The sequence below is a fragment of the Pristiophorus japonicus genome, chromosome 19 (assembly GCF_044704955.1).
Source record: "Pristiophorus japonicus isolate sPriJap1 chromosome 19, sPriJap1.hap1, whole genome shotgun sequence".
NCBI classification, from domain to species: Eukaryota; Metazoa; Chordata; class Chondrichthyes; family Pristiophoridae; genus Pristiophorus; species Pristiophorus japonicus.
Genome location: NC_091995.1, coordinates 78,921,000 through 78,944,337, shown reverse-complemented (window position 1 = coordinate 78,944,337; position 23,338 = coordinate 78,921,000). Strand labels below are relative to the sequence as shown.

Sequence of the window (23,338 nt, the reverse complement as noted above, 5' to 3'; positions counted from 1 at the left end):
CTCCTTGCTTTTTTAAAAAGTGGTTTTACATTAGCTACCCTCCAGTCCATAGGAACTGATCCAGAATCTATAGAATGCTGGAAAATGATCACCAATGCATCCACTATTTCCAGGGCAACTTCCTTAAGTACTCTGGGATGCAGACTATCAGGACCCGGAGATTTATCAGCCTTCAATCCCATCAATTTCCCAAACATAATTTCCTGCCGAATAAGGATTTCCTTCAGTTCCTCTGCCTCACTAGACCCTCAGTCCGCTAGTATTTCCGGAAGGTTATTTGTGCCTTCCTTCGTGAAGACAGAACCAAAGTATTTGTTCAATTGGTCTGCCATTTCTTTGTTCCCCATTATAAATTCACCTGATTCTGACTGCAAGGGATCTACGTTTGTCTTCACTCATCTTTTTCTCTTCACATATCTATAGAAGCTTATGCAGTCATATTTATGATCCCTGCAACCTTGCTCTCATACTCTATTTCCCCCCTCCTAATTAAACCCTTTGTCCTCCTCCATTGAATTCTAAATTTCTCCCAGTCCTCAGGTTTGCTGCTTTTTCTGGCCAATTTAAATGCCTCTTCCTTGGATTTAACACTATCCTTAATTTCCCATGTTAGCCACGGTTGAGCCGCCTTTCCCGTTTTATTTTTACTCTAGACAGGGATGTACAATTGTTGAAGTTCATCCATGTGATCTTTAAATGTCTGCCATTGCCTATCCAATGTCAACCCTTTAAGTATTATTCGCCAGTCTATTCTAGCCAATTCCCGTCTCATACCATTGAAGTTATCTTTCCTTAAGTTCAGGACCCTAGTCTCTGAATTAACTTTGTCACTCTTCATCTTAATAAAGAATTCTACCATATTATGGTCACGCTTCCCCAAGCGGCCTCGCACAACAAGATTGCTGATTAGTCCTTTCCCATTGCACATCACTCAATCTAGGATGGCGAGCCCTCTAGTTGGTTCCTCAACATATTGGTCGAGAAAACCATCCCTTATTGACGCCAGGAAATCCTCCTCCACTGTATTGCTAACAGTTTGGTTAGCCCAATCTATATGTAGATTAAAGTCACCCATGATAACTGCTGTACCTTTATTGCACGCATCCCTAATTTCTTGTTTGATGCTGTCCGCAACCTCACCACGACTGTTTGGTAGTCTGTACACAACTCCTATGGTATTCTTTGGTATTCCGCAGCTCCAACCATACAGATTCCATATCATCCAAGCTAATGTCCTTCCGTACTATTGCGCCTCTGTCTGATATGTGGGTGAGACACTGACTGTGTTGCAGTTGTGAAATCTCACCTCCTGCTCACGGGTGAATGTCATTGAATGCAGTCCTTAAAACATGAATCTTGGATAAACATTCCACTGGGTGTGCGTCAAGACGAATGTTGGAGGAAGGGGGCGATGGGGGAGTAGCTTGCAAGGACAGAAGGTCCGAGAGTTGTTTATTTGAGGAGGTGTTGATGGTGTTGGTTTTGAAAGGGAGGGGGACGGTACCTGAGGAGAGGATACAATGTCAGCTAGCATGGTGTCCAGGAAGGGAAGTTGGGTGGTCCACAGTTCAGCCAAAATGAGGTCAGGGGAGCAGGATGTGGGCTGCATGGATAAGATGAACTCAGAGAGAGCCTGAGGGAAGATACGCGGGAAGCTAGAGAATGAAGCAGGTTCAGGTTTAGCGCAGAGCCTGAGAGGAATTACTGCTTGGTGGGCAAGGGAAGGGGGGATACAGCAGGGGCAGCTGAACGGATGGTCTCAATCTCAGTGACAAAGAAGTCCACGAGCCCCTCGTACTTGTTATTGGAGGTGCTGTTGTATCTTTCCATGTCATATTCTGCTGTTGCAGAAAAAATTATGTCCCTCTGGCTGAGAGTGAGAGGGAGCCTTTCATCAAATCATGTTTCAGAACTTTGGCAAGAGCAGTGCACGCTATTCCATCCCAGAACGTGCAGAGCCTTCAACTGAACGCTGAACGTCTCCTCAGTGATTGTATCGGTGACCGACTCAGTCGCACACAGTGTGGACAGGATGTAAATTTATAATGGGCTTTAAAGGCCAGTCACATTCCGTGTCCTCACTCATTTAGAATGATAGAACAGGCCAGACAGGGATACCAGCGAGATCTGACTGCACCACAGGCAGACTGCCCACATCCCCCATTACCCACATAAACCTCTTGCAGATCATTGCAAACACTGGTAACTGAACTGTAGATGTTCACACTGTAAGTGAAGCAACCAAAAATCTTTTATTTAATTAGCGCCGTTAATGTAGTAAAACGTCCGATGTCACTTCACAGCAGGGTTAGATGACAAAGCAGGTGAATTTGATACCAAGCCACATAAGAAGAAATTACGGCAGATGACCAAAAACTTAGGTAAGGAGGTAGTTTTTAAAGTGCGTCTTGAAGAAGGTAAGAGAGGTAGACAGGCGTAGAGTTTTGAGGAGGTAATTACAGAATTTTGGGCCTCGGCAACAGAAGGCACGGCCACCAATGGTTGAGCGATTGTAATCAAGGATGCTCACGAGGGAAGAATTTGAGGAGCGCAGTCATCTCGTGGGGTTGTGAGCTTGAGAGAGACGACAGAGATAGCAACAGGCGAGGCCATGGAGGGATTTATAAACAAGGATGAACATTTTGAAATCGAGGTGTTGTTTAACCGGGAGCCAATGAAGGTCAGTGAGCACAGGGCTGATGGGTGAGTGGGACTTGGTGCGAATAAGGGTACGGGCTGCCAAGTTTTGGATGACCTCATGTTGACATATTGTAGAATGTGGGAGGCCAGCCAGGAATTGTAAGTCTAGAGGTAACAAAGGCATGGATGAGGGTTTCAGCAGCAGAAGAGCTGAGGCAGAGACGGAGGCGGGCAATGTTACGGATGTGGAAATAGGAGATGGAAACAGGTATTATAACTGTTGTGACTTATTTCTGCAGCCACAATTAGTAACAGCAGTGGGCCATTCAGCCCATCGAGCCTGTACTGCCATTCCATTCGATCATGGCTGATCTGTACCTCAACTCCATTAACCCACCTTTATTCCATATCCCTTTGTAACTTTACCGAAATCTATCGATATCAGTCTTCAAAGCTCCAACTAGCCCAACATTCACAGCCATTTGGCAGGTGGAGGGGTGTGAAATCCAGATTTCCACAAACCATTGTGTTTGATAAATCACTTCCTGATGTCACTCCTATATAGCCTGGGTCAAATTTTAAGATTATGCCCGCATGTTATGGATTATTACACCAAGAGAAATGACTTCACTTTATCGAGGCAAGTGGATACTCCAACTATTTAAAAACAACGACCTACAGATCCATTAATCATCACTCACACTGCGTCTGAAAGGTGGAATTGAACCACTCTGTCGCTAGACAGCTACAGGTTTGAAGCCTGCATCCCAGACCACTGAGACTCATCCAGACAATAAACTAACAGCGAAACAGGCTTATATAAAACACAGAAAGATGTAACACATTCTATTCAGGGTGAGTAGATTATCAGTGTCGCTCAACTACTTCCCAATTTTAGATTCAGATTTACATCACACCGTATCCATACATTGATAACATGGCAAAAATAACACCATTATTTTTAATCAAAGCCTGACAAGATTGACTATGCAGATTATTTGCATATTATTAACCTTCTTCAGCCTTTCATTGAATGCTTCAGGATGCAGCCCTTGAAGAGCCCAGCATCCTCCGGGATACAGAAATCCTCACTCAGACTGAGCTTCCTGCAATCTGCTGATAATTGCACCCTGAGGTTAGGACCGAAACTGTTGCATGATCCCATGCCACCAAACCGACGATTCTGTAGATTGATAAGAACATAAGAGCAGAAGAAATAGAAGCAGGAGTAGGCCATAAGGCCCCTCGAGTCTGCTCCGCCATTCAATAAGATCATGGCTGATCTGATCATGGACTCAGCTCCACTTCCCCGCCCGCTCCCCATAACTTCTTAAGTCCCTTATCGTTTAAGAAACTGTCTATTTCTGTCTTAAATTTATTTCATGTCCCAGCTTCCACAGCTCTCTGAGGCAGCGAATTCCACAGATTTACAATCCTCTGAGAGAAGAAATTTCTCCTCATCTCAGTTTTAAATGGGCGGTCCCTTATTCTAAGATCGTGCCCTCTAGTTCTAGTCTCCCCATCAGTGGAAACATCCTCTCTGCATCCACCTTGTCAAGCCCCCTCCTAATCTTATACATTTCTTTCAGATCACGTCTCATTCTTCTGAATTCCAATGAATAGGGGCCCAACCTACTCAAGCTTTCTTCATACGTCAAATCCCTCATCCCCGGGATCAACCTAGTGAACCTTCTCCGAACTGCCTCCACAGCAAGTATATCCTTTCGTAAATATGGAAACCAAAACTGCACGCAGTATACCAGGTGTGGCCTCACCAATACCCTGTACAGCTGTAACAAGACTTCCCTGCTTTTATACTCCATCCCCTTTGCAATAAAGGCCAAGATTCCTTTGCCCTTCCTGATCACTTGCTGTACCTGCATGCTATTCTTTTGTGTTTCATGCAGAAGTCCCCCAGGTCCCATTGTACTGCAGCACTTTGCAATCTATCTCCATTTGAATAGTAACTTGCTCTTTGATTTTTTCTGCCAAAGTGCATAACCTCACACTTTCCAACATTATACTCCATCTGCCAAATTCTTGCCCATTCACTGTCTATCTCCTCCTGCAGCCCCTTTATGTCCTCCTCACACATTAGAAACATAGAAACATAGAAACATAGAAAATAGGTGCAGGAGTAGGCCATTCGGCCCTTCTAGCCTGCACCGCCATTCAATGAGTTCATGGCTGAACATTCAACTTCAGTACCCCATTCCTGCTTTCTCGCCATACCCCTTGATCCCCCTAGCAGTAAGGACCTCATCTAACTCCTTTTTGAATATATTTAGTGAATTGGCCTCAACAACTTTCTGTGGTAGAGAATTCCACAGGTTCACCACTCTCTGGGTGAAGAAGTTCCTCCGCATCTCGGTCCTAAATGGCTTACCCCTTATCCTTAGACTGTGACCCCTGGTTCTGGACTTCCCCAACATTGGGAACATTCTTCCTGCATCTAACCTGTCTAACCCCGTCAGAGTTTTATATGTTTCTATGAGGTCCCCTCTCATTCTTCTGAACTCCAGTGAATACAAGCCCAGTTGATCCAGTCTTTCTTGATAGGTCAGTCCCGCCATCCCGGGAATCAGTCTGGTGAACCTTCGCTGCACTCCCTCAATAGCAAGAATGTCCTTCCTCAGGTTAGGAGACCAAAACTGTGCACAATACTCCAGGTGTGGCCTCACCAAGGCCCTGTACAATTGTAGTAACACCTCCCTGCCCCTGTACTCAAATCCCCTTGCTATGAAGGCCAACATGCCATTTGCTTTCTTAACCGCCTGCTGCACCTGCATGCCAACCTTCAATGACTGATGTACCATGACACCCAGGTCTCTTTGCACCTCCCCTTTTCCTAATCTGTCACCATTCAGATAATAGTCTGTCTCTCTGTTTTTACCACCAAAGTGGATAACCTCACATTTATCCACATTATACTTCATCTGCCATGCATTTGCCCACTCACCTAACCTATCCAAGTCGCTCTGCAGCCTCACAGCATCCTCCTCGCAGCTCACACTGCCACCCAACTTAGTGTCATCCGCAAATTTGGAGATACTACATTTAATCCCCTCGTCTAAATCATTAATGTACAGTGTAAACAGCTGGGGCCCCAGCACAGAACCTTGCGGTACCCCACTAGTCACTGCCTGCCATTCTGAAAAGTACCCATTTACTCCTACTCTTTGCTTCCTGTCTGACAACCAGTTCTCAATCCATGTCAGTACACTACCCCCAATCCCATGTGCTCTAACTTTGCACATCAATCTCTTGTGTGGGACCTTGTCGAACGCCTTCTGAAAGTCCAAATATACCACATCAACTGGTTCTCCCTTATCCACTCTACTGGAAACATCCTCAAAAAATTCCAGAAGATTTGTCAAGCATGATTTCCCTTTCACAAATCCATGCTGACTTGGACCTATCATGTCACCTCTTTCCAAATGCACTGCTATGACATCCTTAATAATTGATTCCATCATTTTACCCACTACCGATGTCAGGCTGACCGGTCTATAATTCCCTGTTTTCTCTCTCCCTCCTTTTTTAAAAAGTGGGGTTACATTGGCTACCCTCCACTCCATAGGAACTGATCCAGAGTCAATGGAATGTTGGAAAATGACTGTCAACGCATCCACTATTTCCAAGGCCACCTCCTTAAGTACTCTGGGATGCAGTCCATCAGGCCCTGGGGATTTATCGGCCTTCAATCCCATCAATTTCCCCAACACAATTTCCCGGCTAATAAGGATTTCCCTCAGTTCCTCCTCCTTACTAGACCCCCCGACCCCTTTTATAACCGGAAGGTTGTTCGTGTCCTCCTTCGTGAATACCGAACCAAAGTACTTGTTCAATTGGTCCGCCATTTCTTTGTTCCCAGTTATGACTTCCCCTGATTCTGACTGCAGGGGACCTACATTTGTCTTTACTAACCTTTTTCTCTTTACATATCTATAGAAACTTTTGCAATCCGTCTTAATGTTCCCTGCAAGCTTCTTCTCATACTCCATTTTCCCTGCCCTAATCAAACCCTTTGTCCTCCTCTGCTGAGTTCTAAATTTCTCCCAGTCCCCAGGTTCGCTGCTATTTCTGGCCAATTTGTATGCCACTTCCTTGGCTTTAATACTATCCCTGATTTCCCTTGATAGCCACGGTTGAGCCACCTTCCCTTTTTTATTTCTGTGCCAGACAGGAATGTACAATTGTTGTAATTCATCCATACGGTCTCTAAATGTCTGCCATTGCCCATCCACTGTCAACCCCTTAAGTATCATTCGCCAATCCATCTCAGCCAATTCACGCCTCATACCTTCAAAGTTAGCCTTCTTTAAGTTCTGGACCATGGTCTCTGAATTAACTGTTTCATTCTCCATCCTAATGCAGAATTCCACCATATTATGGTCACTCTTCCCCAAGGGGCCTCGCACAACGAGATTGCTAATTAATCCTTTCTCATTACATAACACCCAGTCTAAGATGGCCTCCCCCCTAGTTGGTTCCTCGACATATTGGTCTAAAAAACCATCCCTTATGCACTCCAGAAAATCCTCCTCCACCGTATTGCTTCCAGTTTGGTTAGCCCAATCTATGTGCATATTAAAGTCACCCATTATAACTGCTGCACCTTTATTGCACGCACCCCTAATTTCCTGTTTGATGCCCTCCCCAACATCACTACTACTGTTTGGAGGTCTGTACACAACTCCCACTAACGTTTTTTGCCCTTTGGTGTTCTGCAGCTCTACCCATATAGATTCCACATCATCCAAGCTAATGTCCTTCCTAACTATTGCCTTAATCTCCTCCTTAACCAGCAATGCTACCCCACCTCCTTTTCCTTTTATTCTATCCTTCCTGAATGTTGAATACCCCTGGATGTTGAGTTCCCAGCCCTGCTCATCCTGGAGCCACGTCTCCGTAATCCCAATCACATCATATTTGTTAACATCTATTTGCACAGTTAATTCATCCACCTTATTGCGGATACTCCTTGCATTAAGACACAAAGCCTTTAGGCTTGTTTTTTTAACCCCCTCTGTCCTTTTAGAATTTTGCTGTACAATGGCCCTTTTTGTTCTTTGCCTTGGGTTTCTCTGCCCTCCACTTTTCCTCATCTCCTTTCTGTCTTTTGTTTTTGGTCCTTTTTGTTTCCCTCTATCTCCCTGCATTGGTTCCCATTACCCTTCCTCCCATCATTGTATCGTCAGCAAACTCAGGCTGATTGGGCCGAATGGCCTGTTTCTGTGCTGTAAAATGATGTGTCATTCTACGTCTACTAGGTTCGGTCATAGGTCATCCCTGAACCTTTCGTTGGACTATGAGGCCATATTGTGTATCAAGTGTAAATGCCTGTAACAGGTTGCGATGGAGATCTTAACATCTCGCCTCTGTCTGATGTGTGGGTGAGACACTGACTGTGTGGTAGTTGTGATAACTCACCTGCTGCTCACGGGTGAACGTCATTGAATGCAGTCCTTGAAACATGAAAGTTCGATAAACTTTCCATTGGGAGTGCATCAAGAGGAATGTTGGAGGAAGGGTGGAGATGGGGCAGTAGCTTGCAAGGACAGAAGGGCCGAGGGTTGATTATTTGAGGAGGTGATGATGTTGGTGGTTTTGAAAGGGAGGGGGACAGTACCTGAGGAGAGGGTACAATGTCAGCTAGCATGGTGTCCAGGAAGAGAAATTGGGTGGTCCACAGTTCAGCCAAAATGAGGTCAGGGGAGCAGGGGGTGGGTTCCACGGAGAAGATGAACTCAGACAGAGCCTGAGGGGAGATACACGAGAAGCCAGAGAATGAAGCAGGTTCAGGGTTAGCGCAGAGCCTGAGAGGAATTACTGCTTGGTGGGCAAGGGAAGGGGGGATACAGCAGGGGCAGCTGAATGGATGGTCTCAATCTTAGTGACAAAGAAATCCACGAGCCCCTCGTACTTGTTATTGGAGGTGATGTTGTATCTTTCCATGTCATATTCTGCCGTTGCAGAAAAAATGAAGTCCCTCCGGCTTAGAGTGAGAGGGAGCCTTTCATCAAATAATGTTTCAGAACTTTGGCAAGAGCAGTGCGCGATATTCCATCCCAGAACGTGCAGAGCCTTCAACTGAACGATGAACGTCTCCTCAGTGATTGTATCGGTGACCGACTCAGTCGCACACAGTGCGGGCAGGATGTTAATTTATAATGGGCTTTAAAGGCCAGTCACATTCCGTGGTCCTCACTCTTTCAGAATGATAGAACAGGCCAGACAGGGATACCAGGGAGATTCGACTGTACCACACGCAGACTGCCCACATCCCTCATTACCCACATAAACCTCTTGCAGATCATTGCGAACACTGGTAACTGAACTGCAGATGTTCACACTGTCAGTGAAACAGATATTATAACCTTTGTGACTTATTTCTGCAGTCACAATTAGTAACAGCAGTGGGCCATTCAGCCCCTCGAGCCTGTACCGTGATTCCATTCAATCATGGCTGATCTGTACCTCAACTCCATTAACTCACTTTCTGCTCCATATCCCTTTGGAGCTTCACCAAAATCTATCGATCTCAGTCTTTAAAGCTCCAACTGGCCCAACATTCACAGCCGTTTGGCAGATGGAGGGGTGTGAATTCCAGATATCCACAAACCATCGCGTTTGATAAATCACTTCCAGATGTCATTCCTAAATAGCGCGGGACAAATTTTAAGATTGTGCCCCCACGTTACTTCACTTTATCGAGGTGAGTGGATACTCGAACTATTTTAAAATAACGATCTACAGACCCATTAATCAACACACACACTCCAACTATTTCAAAATAACTACCTACAGATCCATTAATCATCACACACACTCCACCTGAAAGGTGGAATTGAACCACTCTGTCACTAGACAGCTACAGGTTTGAAGCCTGCATCGCAGATCACTGAGAATCATCCAGACAATAAACTAACACCGGGGCAGGCTTATATAAAACACAGAAAGATGTAACACATTAGATTCAGGGTGAGTAGATTATCAGTGTCGCTCAACTACTTCCCAGTTTTAGATTCAGATTTACATCACACCGTATTCATACATTGAGAACATAGCAAAAATAACACCATCTATTTTTTATCAAAGTCTGCCAGGATTGACTATGCATATTAGGTTGCATATTATTAACGTTCTTCGGCCTTTCATTGATTGATTGAGGACGCAGCCCTTGGAGAGCCCAGCATCCTCCGAGATACAGAAATCCCCACTCAGACTGAGCTTCCTGCAATCTGCTGATAATTGGACCCTGAGGTTAGGACCGAAACTGTCGCATGATCCCATACCGCCAGGCTGACGATTCTATAGACCGATTGGGCCGAATGGACTGCTTCTGTGCTGTTAAATGATGTGTCATTCTATGTCGACTCGGTTGGGTCATAGGTTTCCACCGAACCTTTGGTTGGACCATGAGGCCATGTTCTGTGCCAAGTGTAAATGCCTGTAACAGGTTGCGATGGCGAGATTCATAGAAACTGTCATGTTTGTAACCTTCACATAACTGTAACCTTTATGTAACAACACTGTACACTGTATACACCTGAGAAATGCACACCTTGACCACAGGGGGTGAACTTGTAGGAGACACTCCTCACCTGGTCATCCAGGTATATAAAGGGAGGTCCCACGCTGGGTCAGCACTTCTTGGTCCTGGGAATAAAGGTTCAGGTCATGTAGTGACCTTGTCTGCAATACTTGCCTCGTGTGATTCTATAGTAAGGTGTGAGGACACTACATTTCGCGACGAGAAACAGGAATCAACGACTCATGAAGATGGCCACCGGTAGCACAGAGGAACTGTACTGTGTTGGTGAGGACTGGGACGATTTTGTTGAGAGGCTCCAGCAGAGCTTTGTCACGAAGGACTGGCTGGGAGAGGAAGCGACTGACAAGCAGAGGGCGCATCTACTGGCCAGCTGTGGATCCAAGATGTATGCGCTGATGAAAGATCTGCTCGCACCCGAGAAGCCGGCGGGCAAGTCCTTTGAAGAGCTCAGCACACTGATCGGTGAGCACCTCAAACCAGCGAGCAGTATACACATGGCCCGGCACCGGTTCTATACACACCGACGTCGGGATGGACAAAGCATATCGGACTTTGTTGCGGACCTTCGGCCTTTGGCCAGACTCTGTAAGTTCACAGAAGCCTGCAGCGGGGAGATGTTAGGGATTTCTTCATTGAGGGCATTGGTCATGCCGGGATAGCAAGCTTATCGAGACCAAGGACTTGACTTTGGATAGGACAATGTTGATAGCTCGGACCTACATGGCAGAGGAAGAGGAGACCAAGATAATTTACGTGCACAGCCCTGGTTCCAACATGGCGATGGAACAGGGAGTTAACATTGTAAACGTGATTCAGAACCCCACAGGCAGGCAAGGGCAATTCGACACTGACCAGGTAGCAGCAGACTCTAGGGTGGGCCAGCAAAAGAGACAATGGCAGGGGGATCGGCAATTCACGTCATCACAAGGGACAATGCGTCCCGGGATGGGACCATTGACACTCACCAACAGAGTGCTCAGGAGTAATCAAAGAAATAATCAGAGAGGAATACCTGGGAACAGTTCCTTTGTTCACAACAATCTCAGCTCATGCTGGAGGTGCGGTGGCAGACATGCTGCGAAAACCTGTAGGTTTCAACAATTTATCTGTTGAAACTGTAACTTCAATGGACATTTGGCCAGAATGTGCAGAAAGCCAGTAGCAAGGCAAGTTTATGAGGCAGAGGAACCAGACAAGGGATCTCCAAGGCAGGTTGATGCTTGGTGCAAAGCTATGGACGCTGAAGTCCAGCGGGTTCATGTCGCAGACATCCACAGCACGTATACCAAAACGCCACCTATGATGATGAAAGTCCTATTAAATGACATCCCGGTACACATGGAGCTGGACACAGGAGCCAGCCAGTCACTTTTCAGTGCCCAACAATTTGAAAAACTATGGCCACTCAAAGCTAACAGGCCCAAACTGGAACGCATTGACACGCAGTTACGGACGTACACCAGAGAGATCATCCCAGTGCTAGGCAGTGCAAACTTGGTGATCGGAGAACCGGCTGCCACTCTGGATTGTCCCGGGGAATGGTCCTGCGCTCTTGGGGAGGAGCTGGTTAGCCGAGATGAACTGGAAATGGGGGGATATGCATGCCATTTCATCTGTGGAGCGAAGTTCATGCTCACAGGTCCTACAGAAATTCGAGTCACTTTTTCAACCAGGTGTCGGGACTTTTAAGGACACCAAAGTAGTGATACGCATCACCCCGAACGCCAGACCAGTGCACCACAAAGCCAGAGCCGTGCCGTATGTGATGTGTGAGAGAATTGAGAGTGAGTTGGACAGGCTGCTAAGAGAGGGCATAATTTCGCCTGTTGAATTCAGTGACTGGGCAAGCCCCATCGTTCCTGTCCTGAAAGCGGATGGCTCGGTCAGGAATTGTGGTGACGACAAGGCCACCATCAACCGAGTGTCACTACAGGACCAATACCCGCTTCCGAGAGCGGAGGATCTTTTTGCCATACTGGCAGGTGGCAAGCTGTTCACTAAGTTGGACCTCACTTCAGCCGACATGACTCAGGAACTGGCTGAAGAATCCAAGCTTCTGACCACCATCACTACGCACAAGGGGCTATTTGTTTACAACAGGTGTCCATTTGGCATTCATTCAGCGGCCGCTATCTTCCAGAGGAACATAGAAAGCTTGCTCAAATCCATTCCTAGAACAATTGTACTCCAAGATGACACCCTAATCACAGGTCGAGACACCGAGGAACACCTCCACAACCTGGAGCAGGTGCTTCGCCAACTGGACCGGGTAGGCTTGCGACTAAAGAAGTCCAAGTGTGTGTTTTTGGCCCAAGCGGTCTAGTTTTTGGGCAGGAGGGTTGCCGCAGACGGGATCCGGCCGACCGAATCCAAAACGGAGGCCAGGCCTGGCAACACATCGGAGTTGCGGTCATTCCTGGGACTCTTGAACTACTTCGGGAACTTTCTGCTGAACTGAAGCACATTGTTGGAGCTGCTACACATGCTCCTGCGTAAGGGTTGTGAATGATTTTGGGGGGACGGTCAAGAACAGGATTTCATCGGGCGCGGAACCTGCTTTGTTCCAACAAGCTGTTGACCTTGTACAACCCCTGTAAAAAACTGGTTTTAACGTGTGATGCATCAAACTATGGGGTTGGGTGCGCGTTACAGCAGAGTAATGATGAGGGCCAACTCCAATCTGTGGCTTATGCCTCCAGGTCGTTCTCCCAGGCAGAACGGGGATGCGGGATGGTTGAAAAGGAAGCACTCGCATGTGTCTATGGTGTGAAAAAGATGCACCAGTACCTTTTCGGCAGAAGGTTCGAGTTAGAAACGGGCCACAAGCCGTTAATATCCCTGTTGTCTGACAGCAAGGCTGTCAAACCCAATGCGTCAGCTCGCATACTGCGGTGGGCCCTCACGCTGGCACCGGCCAGGCACCGAATATTGCACTGACGCGCTCAGCAGGCTCCCACTGGCAACCACTGAGGGGATGTCGGAGCAAAGCGCGGAGATGGTCATGGCCGTTGATGCTTTCGACACCGCAGGCTCAACCATCACAGCCCGCCAGATCAAAATCTGGACCAACAGAGATCCCCTCCTATCCTTGATTAAGAAATGTGTCCTGACTGGGGATTGGGCGCCTGCACACGGAGCGTGCCCCGAGGAGGTCAGACCGTTTCACAGACGGATAGACGAGCTCTCCATCCAAGCCGACTACCTGCTATGGGGCAGCCGGGTAGTTATGCCCCAGAAAGGAAGGGAAGCATTCATCAGGGAACTCCACAGCGAGCACCCAGGCATCGTGCTCATGAAGGCCATTGCCCGGTCACATGTATGGTGGCCAGGAATTGACTCAGACCTGGAACACTGGGTTCACAGGTGCACGACGTGTGCTCAGCTGGGAAATGCCCCCAGAGAGGCCCCACTCAGCCCGTGGCCCTGGCCCACCAGGCCATGGTCATGTATTCACGTAGACTACGCGGGCCGTTCATGGGAAAAATGTTCCTGATTGTTGTCGATGCAAACTCGAAATGGATCGAGTGCATCATATTGAATTTGTGCACAACATTCACCACTGTGGAGAGTCTGCGTACGGTCTTTGCGACTCACGGATTGCCGGACATCCTGGTTAGCGACAATGGCCCGAATTTGACAAGCTATGAATTCCAGGAGTTTTTGTCGGGTAATGGTATCAAATATGTCAGGACAGCACCGTTCAAGCTGGCTTCCAATCGCCAGGCGGAAGTTGCGGTTCAAATCATAAAACAGGGCATCCTCCGGATTCAAGGACCCTCCCTTCAGTACCACCTGTCGTGCCTCCTGCTGGCCTGTAGGTCCCGTCCGCATTCGCTCACGGGATTCCCGCCCGTGGAACTATTCATGAAATGCATGCTTAAAATGTGGCTGTCCTTCATTCATCCAGCCCTGTCAGACATTTTTGAGGGCAAGCGCCAGTCACAAATCGAGTGCCATGATTGCAACTCAGTGGGGAGATGCATAGAAATCGATGACCCTGTAGTCGTTCTCAATCATGCTTTGGGAACCAAGTGGCTTGAGGGTACTGTAATTGGCAAAGAGGGGAACAATGGGCACATATGCCGCAAACATCTGGACCAAGTAAAGAAAAGGTTTAGCATGGACACTGAGGAACCTGAGGAAGATCATGAGATGTTACCCACACCACTGCCAGTGAACGAGCAACAAGGACATTCACCAGCATGCACAGTCCCTGCGGCCAGCCCGGACAGGCCGGAATCACCTCAGGAAAAAGAGACACATGCCAAGGCTTAAGCAACAGGGCCCAAAATGCGGCGCTCCATGAGAGAGCATCGACCGACTGAAAGACTCAATCTTTGACCTAAAGACGTTGGGGGAGGTGATGTCATGTTTGTAACCTTCACATAACTGTAACCTTTATGTCACAACACTGTACACTGTATACACCTGAGAAATGCACACCTTGACCATCGGGGGTGAACTTGTGGGAGGCACTCCTCACCTGGTCATCCAGGTATATAAAGGGAGGTCCCTCGCAGGGTCAGCACTTCTTGGTCCTGGGAATAAAGGATCAGGCCACGTAGTGACCTTGTCTGCAGTATATGCCTGATGTGATTCTATAGTAAGGTGTAAGGACACTACAGAAACATGGAAAATAGGTGCATGATTGGGCCATTCGGCCCATCGAACCTGCACCACCATTCAATAAGATCAGGCTGATCATTCACCTCAGTATCCCTTTCATGCTTTCTCTCCATACCCCTTGATCCCTTTAGCCGTAAGAGCCATATCTAATTCACTCTTGAATATATCCAATGAACTGGCATCAACAACTCACTGCGGTAGAAAATTCCACAGGTTAACAACTCTCTGAGTGAAAAAGTTTCTCCTCAGCTCAGTCCTAAATGGCTTACCCCTTATCCTTAGACTGTGTTCCCTGGTTCTGGACTTCCCCAACTTCGGTATCATTCGTCTTGCATTTAACGAGTCCAGTCCCATAGAAATTTTATATGTTTCTAAGAGATCCCCTTTCATCCTTCTAAACTCCAGTGAATACAGGCCCAGTCGCTCAAGTCTCTCCTCATATGTCAGTCCTGCAATCCTGGGAATTAGTCTGGAGAACCTTCGCTGCACTCCCCTCAATAGCTAGAACGTCCTTCCTCAGATTAGGAGACCAAAACTGAACACAATATTCCAGTTGAGGCCTCACCAAGGCCCTGTACAACTGCAGTAAGACCTCCCTGCTATTATACTAAACTCCCCTAGCTGTGATAGCCAACATACCATTTGCCTGCTTCACCGCCTACTGTACCTGTATGCCAAGTTTCAATGACTAATGTACCATGACACACATGTCTCGTTCCACCTCGCCTTTTCCAAATCTGACGCCATTCAGATAATATTCTGCCTTCGTGTTCTTGCCACCAAAGTGGATAATCTCACATTTATCCACATTATACTGCATCTGCCATGCATTTGCCCACTCACCTAACCTATCCAAGTCACTTTGCAGCCTTTTAGCGTCCTCCTCACAGCTCACACCACCACCTAAATTAGTGTCATCTGCAAACTTGGAGATATTACACTCAATTCCTTCATCTAAATCATTAATATTTATTGAAAATAGCTGGGATCCCAGCACTGAGCCCTGCGGCACCCCACTAGTCACTGCCTGCCATTCTGAAAAGGACCCGTTTTTCCCAACTCTCTGCTTCCTGTCTGCCAACAAGTTCTCTATCCATGTCAGTACATTACCCCCAATACCATGGGCTTTAATTTTGCACACTAATCTCTTGTGTGGGACCTTGTTAAAAGCCTTTTGAAAGTCCAAATACACCACATCCACTGGTTCGCCCTTGTCCACTCGATTAGTTACATCCTCAATAAAATTCCAGAAGATTTGTCAAGCATGATTTCCCTTTCATAAATCCATGCTGACTTGGACTGATCCTGTAACTGCTTTCCAAATGCGCTGCTATTTTATCTTTACTAATTGATTCCAACATTTTCCCCACTACTGATGTCAGGCTAACTGGTCTATAATTACCCGATTTTTCTCTCCTTGCTTTTTTAAAAAGTGGTTTTACATTAGCTACCCTCCAGTCCATAGGAACTGATCCAGAATCTATAGAATGCTGGAAAATGATCACCAATGCATCCACTATTTCCGGGGCCACTTCCTTAAGTACTCTGGAATGCAGACTATCAGAACCCGCAGATTTATCGACCTTCAATCCCATCAATTTCCCTAACACAATTTCCTGCCTCATAAGGATTTCCTTCAGTTCCTCTGTCTCACTAGACCCTCAGTCCGCTAGTATTTCCGGAAGGTTATTTGTGCCTTCCTTCATGAAGACAGAACCAAAGTATTTGTTCAATTGGTCTGCCATTTCTTTGTTCCCCATTATAAATTCACCTGATTCTGACTGCAAGGGATCTACGTTTGTCTTCACTCATCTTTTTCTCTTCACCTATCTATAGAAGCTTATGCAGTCATATTTATGATCCCTGCAACCTTCCTCTCATACTCTATTTCCCCCTCCTAATTAAACCCTTTGTCCTCCTCCACTGAATTCTAAATTTCTCCCAGTCCTCAGGTTTGCTGCTTTTTCTGGCCAATTTAAATGCCTCTTCCTTGGATTTAACACTATCCTTAATTTCCCATGTTAGCCACGGTTGAGCCACCTTCCCCGTTTTATTTTTACTCTAGACAGGGATGTACAATTGTTGAAGTTCATCCATGTGATCTTTAAATGTCTGCCATTGCCTATCCACTGTCAACCCTTTAAGTATTATTCGCCAGTCTATTCTAGCCAATTCCCGTCTCATACCATTGAAGTTATCTTTCCTTAAGTTCAGGACCCTAGTCTCTGAATTAACTTTGTCACTCTTCATCTTAATAAAGAATTCTACCATATTATGGTCACTCTTCCCCAAGCGGCCTCGCACAACAAGATTGCTGATTAGTCCTTTCCCATTGCACATCACTCAATCTAGGATGGCGAGCCCTCTAGTTGGTTCCTCAACATATTGGTCTCGAAAACCATCCCTTGTTGACGCCAGGAAATCCTCCTCCACTGTATTGCTAACAGTTTGGTTAGCCCAATCTATATGTAGATTAAAGTCACCCATGATAACTGCTGTACCTTTATTGCACGCATCCCTAATTTCTTGTTTGATACTGTCTGCAACCTCACCACGACTGTTTGGTGGGCTGTACACAACTCCTATGGTATTCTTTGGTATTCCGCAGCTCAAACCATACAGATTCCATATCATCCAAGCTAATGTCCTTCCGAGCTATTGCGCCTCTGTCTGATATGTGGGTGAAACACTGACTGTGTTGCAGTTGTGAAATCTCACCTACTGCTCACGGGCGAATGTCATTGAATGTAGTCCTTAAAACATGAATCTTTGATAAACTTTCCACTGGGTGTGCATCAAAAGGAATATTGGAGGAAGGGGGAGATGGAGCAGTAGCTTGCAAGGACAGAAGGGCCGAGGGTTGGTTATTTGAAGAGGTGATGACGGTGTTGGTTTTGAAAGGGAGGGGGGCAGTACCTGAGGAGAGGGTACAATGTCAGCTAGCATGGTGTCCAGGAAGGGAAGTTGGGTGGTCCGCAGTTTCGTGGGAATGAGGTCAGGGGAGCAGAATGTGGGCTGCATGGAAAAGATGAACTCAGAGAGAGCCTGAGGGAAGATACGCGGGAAGCTAGAGAATGAAGAAGGTTCAGGGTTAGCACAGAGCCTGAGAGGAATTACTGCTTGGTGGGCAAGGGAAGGGGGGATACAGCAGGGGCAGCTGAACGGGTGGTCTCAATCTCAGTGACAAAGAAGTCCACGAGCCCCTCGTACTTGTTATTGGAGGTGCTGTTGTATCTTTCCATGTCATATTCTGCCGTTGCAGAAAAAATTATGTCCCTCCAGCTTAGAGTGAGAGGGAGCCTTTCATCAAATCATGTTTCAGAACTTTGGCCAGAGCAATGCGCGATATTCCATCCCAGAACGTGCAGAGCCTTCAACTGAACGCTGAACCTCTCCTCAGTGATTGTATCGGTGACCGACTCAGTCGCACACAGTGCGGGCAGGATGTTAATTTATAATGGGCTTTAAAGGCCAGTCACATTCCGTGGTCCTCACTCTTTCAGAATGATAGAACAGGCCAGACAGGGATACCAGGCAGATCTGACTGTACCACACGCAGACTGCCCACATCCCCCATTACCCACATAAACCTCTTGCAGATCATTGCGAACACTGGTAACTGAACTGCAGATGTTCACACTGTAAGTGAAGCAACCAAAAATCTTTTATTTAAATAGCGCCGTTAACGTAGTAAAACGTTCCATGTTACTTCACAGCAGGGTTAGAAGACAAAACAGGTGAATTTCATACCAAGCTACATCAGAAGAAATTACGGCAGATGACCAAAAACTTGGTTAAGGAGGTAGTTTTTATTTTAAAGTGCGTCTTGAAGAAGGTAAGAGAGGTAGAGAGGCGTAGAGTTTTGAGGAGGCAATTACAGAATTTTGGGCCTCGGCAACAGAAGGCACGGCCACCAATGGTTGAGCGATTGTAATCAAGGATGCTCAAGAGGGAAGAATTTGAGGAGCGCAGACATCTCGTGGGGTTGTGAGCTTGAGAGAGATGACAGAGATAGCAACAGGAGAGGGCATGGAGGGATTTATAAACAAGGATGAACATTTTGAAATCGAGGTGTTGTTTAACCAGGAGTCAATGAAGGTCAGTGAGCACAGGGCTGATGGGTGAGTGAGACTTGGTGTGAAATAGGGCACAGGCTAGCCAATTTTTGGATGACCTCAAGTTGACATATTGTAGAATGTGGGAGGCCAGCCAGGAGTTGTAAGTCTAGAGGTAACAAAGGCATGGATGAGGGTTTCAGCAGCAGAAGAGCTGAGGCAGAGACGGAGGCAGGCAATGTTACGGAGGTGGAAATAGGAGATGGAAACAGGTATTATAACTGTTGTGACTTATTTCTGCAGCCACAATTAATAACAGCAGTGGGCCATTCAGCCCCTCGAGACTGTACCGCCATTCCATTCGATCATGGCTGATCTGTACCTCAACTCCATTAACCCACCTTTACTCCGTATCCCTTTGTCACTTTACCGAAATCTATCGATCTCAGTCTTCAAAGCTCCAACTGGCCCAACATTCACAGATGTTTGGCAGGTGAAGGGGTGTGAATTCCAGTGTTTCACAAACATTGTGTTTGATAAATCACTTCCTGATGTCACTCCTATATTGCCTGGGTGAAATTTTAAGATCATGCCCGCATGTTATGGATTATTACACCAATAGAAATGACTTCACTTTATCGAGGCGAGTGGATACTCCAACTATTTAAAAACAACTACCTACAGATCCATTAATCATCACTCACACTGCGTCTGAAAGGTGGAATTGAACCACTCTGTCGCTAGACAGCGACAGGTTTGAAGCCTGCATCCCAGACCACTGAGATTCATCCAGACAATAAACCTCCACCGGGTCAGGCTTATATAAAACACAGAAAGATGTAACACTTTATATTCAGGGTGAGTAAATTATCAGTGTCGCTCAATTACTTCCCAGTTTTAGATTCAGATTTACATCACACCGTATCCATACATTTACAACATGGCAAAAATAACACCATTATTTTTAATCAAAGCCTGACACGATTGACTATGCAGATTAGTTTGCATATTATTAACTTTCTTCGGCCTTTCATTGATTGCTTTAGGACACAGCCCTTGGAGAGCCCAGCATCCTCCGGGATACAGAAATCCTCACTCAGACTGAGCTTCCTGCAATCTGCTGATAATTGCACCCTGAGGTTAGGACCGAAACTGTCGCATGATCCCATGCCGCCAAACAGACGATTCTATAGACCCTTTGGGCCGAATGGCGTCTATCTGTGCTGCAACATGATGTGTCATTCTATGTCTACTCGGTTGGGTCATAGGTTACCCCTGAACCTTTGGTTGGACCATGAGGCCATGTTGTGTGCCAAGTGTAAATGCCTGTAACAGGTTGCGATGGCGACATTCATATCTCGCCTCTGCATGATGTGTGGGTGAGACACTGACTGTGGTGCCAGTTGTGATATGTCAACTACTGCTCACGGGTGAAAGTCATTGAATGCAGTCCTTGAAACAGGAACCTTGGATAAACTTTCCACTGGGTGTGCATCAAGGGCAATGTTGGAGGAAAGGGAGAGATGGAGCAGTAGCTTGCAAGGACAGAAGGGCCGAGGGTTGGTTATTTGAGGAGGTGATGATGGTGGTGGTTTTGAAAGGGACGGGGACAGTACCTGAGGAGAGGGTACAATGTCAGCTAGCATGGTGTCCAGGAAGGGAAGTTGGGTGGTCCGCAGTTTAGCGGGAATGAGGTCAGGGGAGCAGGGGGGTGGGTTCCATGGAGAAGATGAACTCAGAGAGAGCCTGAGGGGAGATACGCGGGAAGCTAGAGAATGAAGCAGGTTCAGGGTTAGCGCAGAGCCTGAGAGGAATTACAGCTTGGTGGGCAAGGGAAGGGGGGATACAGCAGGGGCAGCTGAACGGGTGGTCTCAATCTTAGTGACAAAGAAGTTCACGAGTCTCTCGTACTTGTTATTGGAGGTGCTGTTGTATCTTTCCATGTCATATTCTGCCGTTGCAGAAAAAATTAAGTCCCTCCGGCTTAGAGTGAGGGGGAGCCTTTCATCAAATCATGTTTCAGAACTTTGGCCAGAGCAGTGCACGATATTCCATCCCAGAACATGCAGAGCCTTCAACTGAACGCTGAACGTCTCCTCAGTGATTGTATCGGTGACAGACTCAGTCGCACACAGTGCGGGCAGGATGTTAATTTATAATGGGCTTTAAAGGCCAGTCACATTCCGTGGTCCTCACTCTTTCAGAATGATAGAACAGGCCAGACAGGGATACCAGGGAGATCCGCCTGTATCACAGGCAGATTGCCAACATCCCCCATTACCCACATAAAACTCTTGCAGATCATTGCGAACACTGGTAACTGAACTGCAGATGTTCACACTGTAAGTGAAACAGATATTATAACCTTTGTGACTAATTTCTGCAGCCATAATTAGTAACAGCAGTGGGCCATTCAGCCCCTCGAGACTGTACCACCATTCCATTCGATCATGGCTGATATGTACCTCAACTCCATTAACCTACCTTTACTCCGTATCCCTTTGTAACTTTGCCTAAACCTATCGATCTCAGTCTTCAAAGCTCCAACTGGCCCAACATTCACAGATGTTTGTCAGGTGAAAGGGTGTGAATTCCAGATTTTCACAAACATTGTGTTTGATAAATCACTTCCTGATGTCACTCCTAAATAGCCTGCGTGAAATTTTAAGATTATGCCCCCATGTTATGGATTATTACACCAATAGAAATGACTTCACTTCTCGGCGAGTGGATACACCAACTATTTAAAAAATCTCCTCAGTGATTGTATCGGTGACCGACTCAGTCGCACACAGTGTGGACAGGATGTTAATTTATAATGGGCTTTAAAGGCCAGTCACATTCCGTGGTCCTCACTCTTTCAGAATTTTAGAACTGGCCAGACAGGGATACCAGGGAGATCCGACTGCACCACAGGCAGATTGCCCACATCCCCCATTACCCACATAAACCTCTTGCAGATCATTGCAAACACTGGTAACTGAACTACAGATGTTCGCACTGTAAGTGAAAGAGATATTACAACCTTTGTCACTTATTTCTGCAGCCACAATTAGTAACAGCAGTGGGCCATTCAGCCCCTCGAGCCTGTACCACCATCCCATTTGATCATGGCTGATCTGTACCTCAACTCCATTAACCCACCTTTGTTCCATATCCCTTTGTAAATTTACCTAAAAGTATCGATCTCAGTCTTCAAAGCTCCAATTGGCCCAACATTCACAGACATTTGGCAGGTGGAGGGGTGTGAATTTGAGATTTCCACAAACCCTTGTGTTTGATAAATCACTTCCAGATGTCATTCCTAAATAGCCTGGGTCAAATTTTAAGATTATGTCCCCATGTTACTTCACTTTATCTTGGTGAGTGGATACTCCAACTATTTGAAAATAACTGCATACAGATCCATTAACCAGCACTCACACTCCACCTGAAAGGTCGGATTGAATCACACTGTCATTGGACAACAACAGGTTTGAAGCCTGCATCCCAGACCACTGAGACTCATCCAGACAATAAACTAACAGGAGGCCAGGATGATATAAAACACAGAAAGATGTAACAAATTATATTCAGGGTGAGTAGATTATCAGTGTCGCTCAATTACTTCCCAGTTTTATATTCAGATTTACATCACACCTTATCCATACATTCACAACATGGCAAAAATAACACCATTATTTTTAATCAAAGCCTGACAAGATTGATTATGCAGATTAGTTTGCATATTATTAACGTTCTTCATTGAATGTTTTAGGACGCAGCCCTTGCAGAGCCCAGCATCCTCCGGGATACAGAAATCCTCACTCAGACTGAGCTTCCTGCAATCTGCTGATAATTGGACCCTGAGGTTAGGACCGAAACTGTCGCATGATCTCATGCCGCCAAGCCGACGATTCTATAGACCGATTGGGCCAAATGGCCTTTTTCTGTGCTGTAAAATTATGTGTCATTCTATGTCTACTAGGTTGGATCATAGGTTACCCTGAACCTGACTGCGGTGCAGTTGTGATATCTCACCTCCTACTCACGGGTGAACGCCATTGAATGCAGTCCTTGAAACATGAACCTTGGATGAACTTTCCACTGGGTGTGCGACAAGAGGAATGTTGGAGGATGAGTAGAAATGGGGCAGTAGCTTGCAAGGACAGAAGGGCCGAGGGTTGTTTATTTGAGGAGGTGATGATGTTGCTGGTTTTGAAAGGGAGGGGGACAGTACCTGAGGAGAGGGTACAATGTCAGCTAGCATGGTGTCCAGGAAGGGAAGTTGGGTGGTCCGCAGTTTAGCGGGAATGAGGTCAGGGGAGCAGGGGGTGGGTTTCATGGACAAAATGAACTCCGAGAGAGCCTGAGGGAAGATACACGGGAAACTCGAGAATGAAGCAGGTTCAGGGTTAGCGCAGAGCCTGAGAGGAATTACTGCTTGGTGGGCAAGGGAAGGGGGGATACAGCAGGGACA

At 46.5% G+C, this 23,338-nt stretch overlaps 4 non-coding genes across 4 annotated transcripts; all 4 read right to left on the bottom strand.

Moving 5' to 3' along the window:
• Positions 1–3,345: 3,345 nt before the first annotated feature.
• Positions 3,346–3,432, bottom strand: trnastop-uca (transfer RNA opal suppressor (anticodon UCA)). Its single transcript has one exon. It is a non-coding gene; the product is annotated as a tRNA-Sec (tRNA).
• A 6,042-nt stretch (positions 3,433–9,474) lies between these two features.
• trnastop-uca (transfer RNA opal suppressor (anticodon UCA)) lies at positions 9,475–9,561 on the bottom strand. The gene has a single exon. It is a non-coding gene; the product is annotated as a tRNA-Sec (tRNA).
• A 10,026-nt stretch (positions 9,562–19,587) lies between these two features.
• On the bottom strand, positions 19,588–19,674 carry trnastop-uca (transfer RNA opal suppressor (anticodon UCA)). Its single transcript has one exon. It is a non-coding gene; the product is annotated as a tRNA-Sec (tRNA).
• Positions 19,675–22,306: 2,632 nt separating this feature from the next.
• Positions 22,307–22,393, bottom strand: trnastop-uca (transfer RNA opal suppressor (anticodon UCA)). The gene has a single exon. It is a non-coding gene; the product is annotated as a tRNA-Sec (tRNA).
• Positions 22,394–23,338: the final 945 nt, after the last annotated feature.